Source organism: Leuciscus leuciscus (assembly GCF_965113295.1).
Source record: "Leuciscus leuciscus genome assembly, contig: HAP1_SCAFFOLD_202, whole genome shotgun sequence".
Taxonomy (NCBI): Eukaryota; Metazoa; Chordata; class Actinopteri; order Cypriniformes; family Leuciscidae; genus Leuciscus; species Leuciscus leuciscus.
In genome coordinates, this window is record NW_028118501.1 from 27,855 (window position 1) to 37,434 (window position 9,580).

Here is a 9,580-nt window from a genome sequence, read left to right on the forward strand (position 1 = left end):
CCATCACTCCATCACTCCATCCATCCATGTATAACACAGGCCTAAAAACATTCACTTTTTCAAACAAAAACTTTTTTTTTTTTAACAAAAAGTTGTTTAAACTCATGTATCTATATATTCATCTATTCATCTATCTATCTATTTATCTATCTATCCATCCATCCATCCATCCATCCATCACTCCATCCATCCATGTATAACACAGGCCTAAAAACATTCACTTTTTCAAACAAAAACATATTTTTTTTAACAAAAAGTGGTTTAAACTCATGTATCTATATATTCATCTATTCATCTATCTATCCATCCATCCATCCATCCATCCATCACTCCATCACTCCATCCATCAATGTAACACAGGCCTAAAAAACATTCACTTTTTCAAACAAAAACATTTTTTTTAACAAAAACATTTTTTTTAACAAAAAGTTGTTTCAACTCATGTACCTATCTATCCATCCATCCATCCATCCATCCATCCATCCATCCATCCATCCATCCATCCATCCATCCATCCATCACTCCATCCATCAATCTATCTATAGAAATAGACACTTACCTGTCAGCATTGGTGCTGTTTCAGCACTCGTGCTGATATGCACGGCAAATGCAACCATTTTGCATTGACAGGTGAACAGCTGGGGGAAAACTCAAGTTCAGTTTGCGTCAGGGCGTCTGCATGGATGCAGGGTCAAAGGCCAAAGGCCTGGCACGCTACCTCACCTAACCAGCTAAACCTACCCACCACCTGCACAAAAAAACAGAAAACAAAACCAAAAAACACTGACCACTGGCGGGACCTACACAGACCCTACCCAAAATATACCAGGATAGACCACCCCTATATAAAATAACCCTAGATACAACAGCAATTTATAAAATAGACCCCTGTTAAAAAAAAACAAATCTAAAAAATAAAGTGCAGTACCGTGTCTACACACCTGGTGGCGCTAGAGGCGCACCAAACCACCACCAGTCGACTAGCCATACATCAATTACTATATAAACCAAGTTTCGTACAGATAAAACACACCGTTGCAGATATATGGACAGTTAAGATTCGGCCAATCAGATGCCCTTTATGCAAATGAGGGTGGTTACTAATGAGGGTGAAAGTCGTTTTTACCTCCCTACCTATATGCCATTTTAACCCTAACCTAACCATAGCCTCAAACTAACCCTAAACCCAAACTAACCATTAGTCCAAAGACTACTTTCAATATTTAACACAAAACAATAAAAAAATATGAACAAACAGTCGATCAAACTCATCTATCCATCTATCCATCTATCCATCTATCCATCTATCTATCCATCCATCCATCCATCACTCCATCACTCCATCACTCCATCCATCCATGTATAACACAGGCCTAAAAACATTCACTTTTTCAAACAAAAACTTTTTTTTTTTTAACAAAAAGTTGTTTAAACTCATGTATCTATATATTCATCTATTCATCTATCTATCTATTTATCTATCTATCCATCCATCCATCCATCCATCCATCCATCACTCCATCACTCCATCCATCCATGTATAACACAGGCCTAAAAACATTCACTTTTTCAAACAAAAACATATTTTTTTTAACAAAAAGTGGTTTAAACTCATGTATCTATATATTCATCTATTCATCTATCTATCCATCCATCCATCCATCCATCCATCACTCCATCACTCCATCCATCAATGTAACACAGGCCTAAAAAACATTCACTTTTTCAAACAAAAACATTTTTTTTAACAAAAACATTTTTTTTAACAAAAAGTTGTTTCAACTCATGTACCTATCTATCCATCCATCCATCCATCCATCCATCCATCCATCCATCCATCCATCCATCCATCCATCCATCCATCCATCCATCCATCCATCACTCCATCCATCAATCTATCTATAGAAATAGACACTTACCTGTCAGCATTGGTGCTGTTTCAGCACTCGTGCTGATATGCACGGCAAATGCAACCATTTTGCATTGACAGGTGAACAGCTGGGGGAAAACTCAAGTTCAGTTTGCGTCAGGGCGTCTGCATGGATGCAGGGTCAAAGGCCAAAGGCCTGGCACGCTACCTCACCTAACCAGCTAAACCTACCCACCACCTGCACAAAAAAACAGAAAACAAAACCAAAAAACACTGACCACTGGCGGGACCTACACAGACCCTACCCAAAATATACCAGGATAGACCACCCCTATATAAAATAACCCTAGATACAACAGCAATTTATAAAATAGACCCCTGTTAAAAAAAAACAAATCTAAAAAATAAAGTGCAGTACCGTGTCTACACACCTGGTGGCGCTAGAGGCGCACCAAACCACCACCAGTCGACTAGCCATACATCAATTACTATATAAACCAAGTTTCGTACAGATAAAACACACCGTTGCAGATATATGGACAGTTAAGATTCGGCCAATCAGATGCCCTTTATGCAAATGAGGGTGGTTACTAATGAGGGTGAAAGTCGTTTTTACCTCCCTACCTATATGCCATTTTAACCCTAACCTAACCATAGCCTCAAACTAACCCTAAACCCAAACTAACCATTAGTCCAAAGACTACTTTCAATATTTAACACAAAACAATAAAAAAATATGAACAAACAGTCGATCAAACTCATCTATCCATCTATCCATCTATCCATCTATCCATCTATCTATCCATCCATCCATCCATCCATCCATCACTCCATCACTCCATCACTCCATCCATCCATGTATAACACAGGCCTAAAAACATTCACTTTTTCAAACAAAAACTTTTTTTTTTTTAACAAAAAGTTGTTTAAACTCATGTATCTATATATTCATCTATTCATCTATCTATCTATTTATCTATCTATCCATCCATCCATCCATCCATCCATCACTCCATCCATCCATGTATAACACAGGCCTAAAAACATTCACTTTTTCAAACAAAAACATATTTTTTTTAACAAAAAGTGGTTTAAACTCATGTATCTATATATTCATCTATTCATCTATCTATCCATCCATCCATCCATCCATCCATCACTCCATCACTCCATCCATCAATGTAACACAGGCCTAAAAAACATTCACTTTTTCAAACAAAAACATTTTTTTTAACAAAAACATTTTTTTTAACAAAAAGTTGTTTCAACTCATGTACCTATCTATCCATCCATCCATCCATCCATCCATCCATCCATCCATCCATCCATCCATCCATCCATCCATCCATCCATCCATCCATCACTCCATCCATCAATCTATCTATAGAAATAGACACTTACCTGTCAGCATTGGTGCTGTTTCAGCACTCGTGCTGATATGCACGGCAAATGCAACCATTTTGCATTGACAGGTGAACAGCTGGGGGAAAACTCAAGTTCAGTTTGCGTCAGGGCGTCTGCATGGATGCAGGGTCAAAGGCCAAAGGCCTGGCACGCTACCTCACCTAACCAGCTAAACCTACCCACCACCTGCACAAAAAAACAGAAAACAAAACCAAAAAACACTGACCACTGGCGGGACCTACACAGACCCTACCCAAAATATACCAGGATAGACCACCCCTATATAAAATAACCCTAGATACAACAGCAATTTATAAAATAGACCCCTGTTAAAAAAAAACAAATCTAAAAAATAAAGTGCAGTACCGTGTCTACACACCTGGTGGCGCTAGAGGCGCACCAAACCACCACCAGTCGACTAGCCATACATCAATTACTATATAAACCAAGTTTCGTACAGATAAAACACACCGTTGCAGATATATGGACAGTTAAGATTCGGCCAATCAGATGCCCTTTATGCAAATGAGGGTGGTTACTAATGAGGGTGAAAGTCGTTTTTACCTCCCTACCTAACCAACCCTAACCTAACCCTAACCCTAACCCTAACCCTAACTGACCACTGGCGGGACCTACACAGACCCTACCCAAAATATACCAGGATAGACCACCCCTATATAAAATAACCCTAGATACAACAGCAATTTATAAAATAGACCCCTGTTAAAAAAAAACAAATCTAAAAAATAAAGTGCAGTACCGTGTCTACACACCTGGTGGCGCTAGAGGCGCACCAAACCACCACCAGTCGACTAGCCATACATCAATTACTATATAAACCAAGTTTCGTACAGATAAAACACACCGTTGCAGATATATGGACAGTTAAGATTCGGCCAATCAGATGCCCTTTATGCAAATGAGGGTGGTTACTAATGAGGGTGAAAGTCGTTTTTACCTCCCTACCTATATGCCATTTTAACCCTAACCTAACCATAGCCTCAAACTAACCCTAAACCCAAACTAACCATTAGTCCAAAGACTACTTTCAATATTTAACACAAAACAATAAAAAAATATGAACAAACAGTCGATCAAACTCATCTATCCATCTATCCATCTATCCATCTATCCATCTATCTATCCATCCATCCATCCATCACTCCATCACTCCATCACTCCATCCATCCATGTATAACACAGGCCTAAAAACATTCACTTTTTCAAACAAAAACTTTTTTTTTTTTAACAAAAAGTTGTTTAAACTCATGTATCTATATATTCATCTATTCATCTATCTATCTATTTATCTATCTATCCATCCATCCATCCATCCATCCATCACTCCATCCATCCATGTATAACACAGGCCTAAAAACATTCACTTTTTCAAACAAAAACATATTTTTTTTAACAAAAAGTGGTTTAAACTCATGTATCTATATATTCATCTATTCATCTATCTATCCATCCATCCATCCATCCATCCATCACTCCATCACTCCATCCATCAATGTAACACAGGCCTAAAAAACATTCACTTTTTCAAACAAAAACATTTTTTTTAACAAAAACATTTTTTTTAACAAAAAGTTGTTTCAACTCATGTACCTATCTATCCATCCATCCATCCATCCATCCATCCATCCATCCATCCATCCATCCATCCATCCATCCATCACTCCATCCATCAATCTATCTATAGAAATAGACACTTACCTGTCAGCATTGGTGCTGTTTCAGCACTCGTGCTGATATGCACGGCAAATGCAACCATTTTGCATTGACAGGTGAACAGCTGGGGGAAAACTCAAGTTCAGTTTGCGTCAGGGCGTCTGCATGGATGCAGGGTCAAAGGCCAAAGGCCTGGCACGCTACCTCACCTAACCAGCTAAACCTACCCACCACCTGCACAAAAAAACAGAAAACAAAACCAAAAAACACTGACCACTGGCGGGACCTACACAGACCCTACCCAAAATATACCAGGATAGACCACCCCTATATAAAATAACCCTAGATACAACAGCAATTTATAAAATAGACCCCTGTTAAAAAAAAACAAATCTAAAAAATAAAGTGCAGTACCGTGTCTACACACCTGGTGGCGCTAGAGGCGCACCAAACCACCACCAGTCGACTAGCCATACATCAATTACTATATAAACCAAGTTTCGTACAGATAAAACACACCGTTGCAGATATATGGACAGTTAAGATTCGGCCAATCAGATGCCCTTTATGCAAATGAGGGTGGTTACTAATGAGGGTGAAAGTCGTTTTTACCTCCCTACCTATATGCCATTTTAACCCTAACCTAACCATAGCCTCAAACTAACCCTAAACCCAAACTAACCATTAGTCCAAAGACTACTTTCAATATTTAACACAAAACAATAAAAAAATATGAACAAACAGTCGATCAAACTCATCTATCCATCTATCCATCTATCCATCTATCCATCTATCTATCCATCCATCCATCCATCCATCCATCACTCCATCACTCCATCACTCCATCCATCCATGTATAACACAGGCCTAAAAACATTCACTTTTTCAAACAAAAACTTTTTTTTTTTTAACAAAAAGTTGTTTAAACTCATGTATCTATATATTCATCTATTCATCTATCTATCTATTTATCTATCTATCCATCCATCCATCCATCCATCCATCACTCCATCCATCCATGTATAACACAGGCCTAAAAACATTCACTTTTTCAAACAAAAACATATTTTTTTTAACAAAAAGTGGTTTAAACTCATGTATCTATATATTCATCTATTCATCTATCTATCCATCCATCCATCCATCCATCCATCACTCCATCACTCCATCCATCAATGTAACACAGGCCTAAAAAACATTCACTTTTTCAAACAAAAACATTTTTTTTAACAAAAACATTTTTTTTAACAAAAAGTTGTTTCAACTCATGTACCTATCTATCCATCCATCCATCCATCCATCCATCCATCCATCCATCCATCCATCACTCCATCCATCAATCTATCTATAGAAATAGACACTTACCTGTCAGCATTGGTGCTGTTTCAGCACTCGTGCTGATATGCACGGCAAATGCAACCATTTTGCATTGACAGGTGAACAGCTGGGGGAAAACTCAAGTTCAGTTTGCGTCAGGGCGTCTGCATGGATGCAGGGTCAAAGGCCAAAGGCCTGGCACGCTACCTCACCTAACCAGCTAAACCTACCCACCACCTGCACAAAAAAACAGAAAACAAAACCAAAAAACACTGACCACTGGCGGGACCTACACAGACCCTACCCAAAATATACCAGGATAGACCACCCCTATATAAAATAACCCTAGATACAACAGCAATTTATAAAATAGACCCCTGTTAAAAAAAAACAAATCTAAAAAATAAAGTGCAGTACCGTGTCTACACACCTGGTGGCGCTAGAGGCGCACCAAACCACCACCAGTCGACTAGCCATACATCAATTACTATATAAACCAAGTTTCGTACAGATAAAACACACCGTTGCAGATATATGGACAGTTAAGATTCGGCCAATCAGATGCCCTTTATGCAAATGAGGGTGGTTACTAATGAGGGTGAAAGTCGTTTTTACCTCCCTACCTATATGCCATTTTAACCCTAACCTAACCATAGCCTCAAACTAACCCTAAACCCAAACTAACCATTAGTCCAAAGACTACTTTCAATATTTAACACAAAACAATAAAAAAATATGAACAAACAGTCGATCAAACTCATCTATCCATCTATCCATCTATCCATCTATCCATCTATCTATCCATCCATCCATCCATCCATCCATCACTCCATCACTCCATCACTCCATCCATCCATGTATAACACAGGCCTAAAAACATTCACTTTTTCAAACAAAAACTTTTTTTTTTTTAACAAAAAGTTGTTTAAACTCATGTATCTATATATTCATCTATTCATCTATCTATCTATTTATCTATCTATCCATCCATCCATCCATCCATCCATCACTCCATCCATCCATGTATAACACAGGCCTAAAAACATTCACTTTTTCAAACAAAAACATATTTTTTTTAACAAAAAGTGGTTTAAACTCATGTATCTATATATTCATCTATTCATCTATCTATCCATCCATCCATCCATCCATCCATCACTCCATCACTCCATCCATCAATGTAACACAGGCCTAAAAAACATTCACTTTTTCAAACAAAAACATTTTTTTTAACAAAAACATTTTTTTTAACAAAAAGTTGTTTCAACTCATGTACCTATCTATCCATCCATCATCCATCATCCATCCATCCATCCATCCATCCATCCATCCATCCATCCATCCATCACTCCATCCATCAATCTATCTATAGAAATAGACACTTACCTGTCAGCATTGGTGCTGTTTCAGCACTCGTGCTGATATGCACGGCAAATGCAACCATTTTGCATTGACAGGTGAACAGCTGGGGGAAAACTCAAGTTCAGTTTGCGTCAGGGCGTCTGCATGGATGCAGGGTCAAAGGCCAAAGGCCTGGCACGCTACCTCACCTAACCAGCTAAACCTACCCACCACCTGCACAAAAAAACAGAAAACAAAACCAAAAAACACTGACCACTGGCGGGACCTACACAGACCCTACCCAAAATATACCAGGATAGACCACCCCTATATAAAATAACCCTAGATACAACAGCAATTTATAAAATAGACCCCTGTTAAAAAAAAACAAATCTAAAAAATAAAGTGCAGTACCGTGTCTACACACCTGGTGGCGCTAGAGGCGCACCAAACCACCACCAGTCGACTAGCCATACATCAATTACTATATAAACCAAGTTTCGTACAGATAAAACACACCGTTGCAGATATATGGACAGTTAAGATTCGGCCAATCAGATGCCCTTTATGCAAATGAGGGTGGTTACTAATGAGGGTGAAAGTCGTTTTTACCTCCCTACCTAACCCTAACCCTAACTCTAACCCTAACCCTAATTCAATCAATAAATTCACTTGACTTGACTTGACTTGAATTATTACCACAAGCTTTAATTTGTTATAAATCAAGTTACTAAAGATTAAGATTTGGCCAAATGAAAAAGCATTTTCTATCAATATTTATTTCTACTTACCAAACTCCCACTTCCAGGTGAAGTGGTCACGCCACTGTCGCTGGAGACATTCCCCATCTTCGTCTGAGGAAACAAAGTCGTTGTGAGCATTTCTTAAAATTAAAATCTTTATAAATAAATTAATAAATGCAGTTCTTTTTATTTTGCATTCATGCGACATTTGTGTTTAATTATAGTAATAATAGCCTATATATATATATATATATATATATATATATATATATATATATATATATATATATATATAACACTTTACAATAATGTTCTACACATTAGCTAGCAGGAATAATCCATTTACAGCACTTAATGTACGCATTCGTTTGTAAATGGTAAAGTATTTGTAACATTTAAGGTTGTATTATGAAATTACGTCAACTAACAGTAAACTGCGCATGTGCAACATCAATAAAGCGTTATTGTATAGTGTTTGTATTGTACATGTTTTGTATGAAGCTGTACTGTGGACTAAAGCTGGCGGTGTAGTCCATGCAGGTTATGTTGGCACTGCTCGTCTCTCGGTTTTTGGATTTAGCTCTGTTCACTGGATTACCCTTTTTGCCTCTGCCAAAGGCAAAAAAAAAAAAAAAGAAGTGAATATACACACATTTGATGGAATTTTGAGTACTGCAACAGGAAATTACAAAGCAGTGAGGCACACACCTGACAGTGCATCATATCAGCTCCAAAAATGGCCTGCATCTTCTTCCACAGGGAGACCATAGGCACCAGTCTTGGAGTAGCTTCCCAGGTCCAGTGGTTTGGCAGTGGAGGCATCGCTGGCTCCACTTGTGGCTCGCTCTCAGCATCCCTCGAGGAGCTCTGAGGCACGGAAGATGGCGCAGGAAGGAGTGGAGGGATGTTCCTCACCACCAAGCCCTTCCTGTCCATTTCTTCTAACCAGCTAAGAAAAACACTGGATTCACACACTTGAATCAAACAGCGTCCTCAATTAAATGTTGGCCTCCAGGTGAAGGAAAGAATAGTGACTGAAAATGTAGACAGCAGCTAGCATTGGCCAACACAGCGCCTTGGCTGCAGGGTTAGATGTGAAGTACTTGATCAAGAAGCGCTGCAGAGATGGAGAACCGAAGATGGAGCAGGAAGGAGTGGAGTTATGTTCCTCACCACCAAGCCTTTCCGGTCCATTTCCTCTAACAAGGCAGCTAATGAAAGAAATAGGACG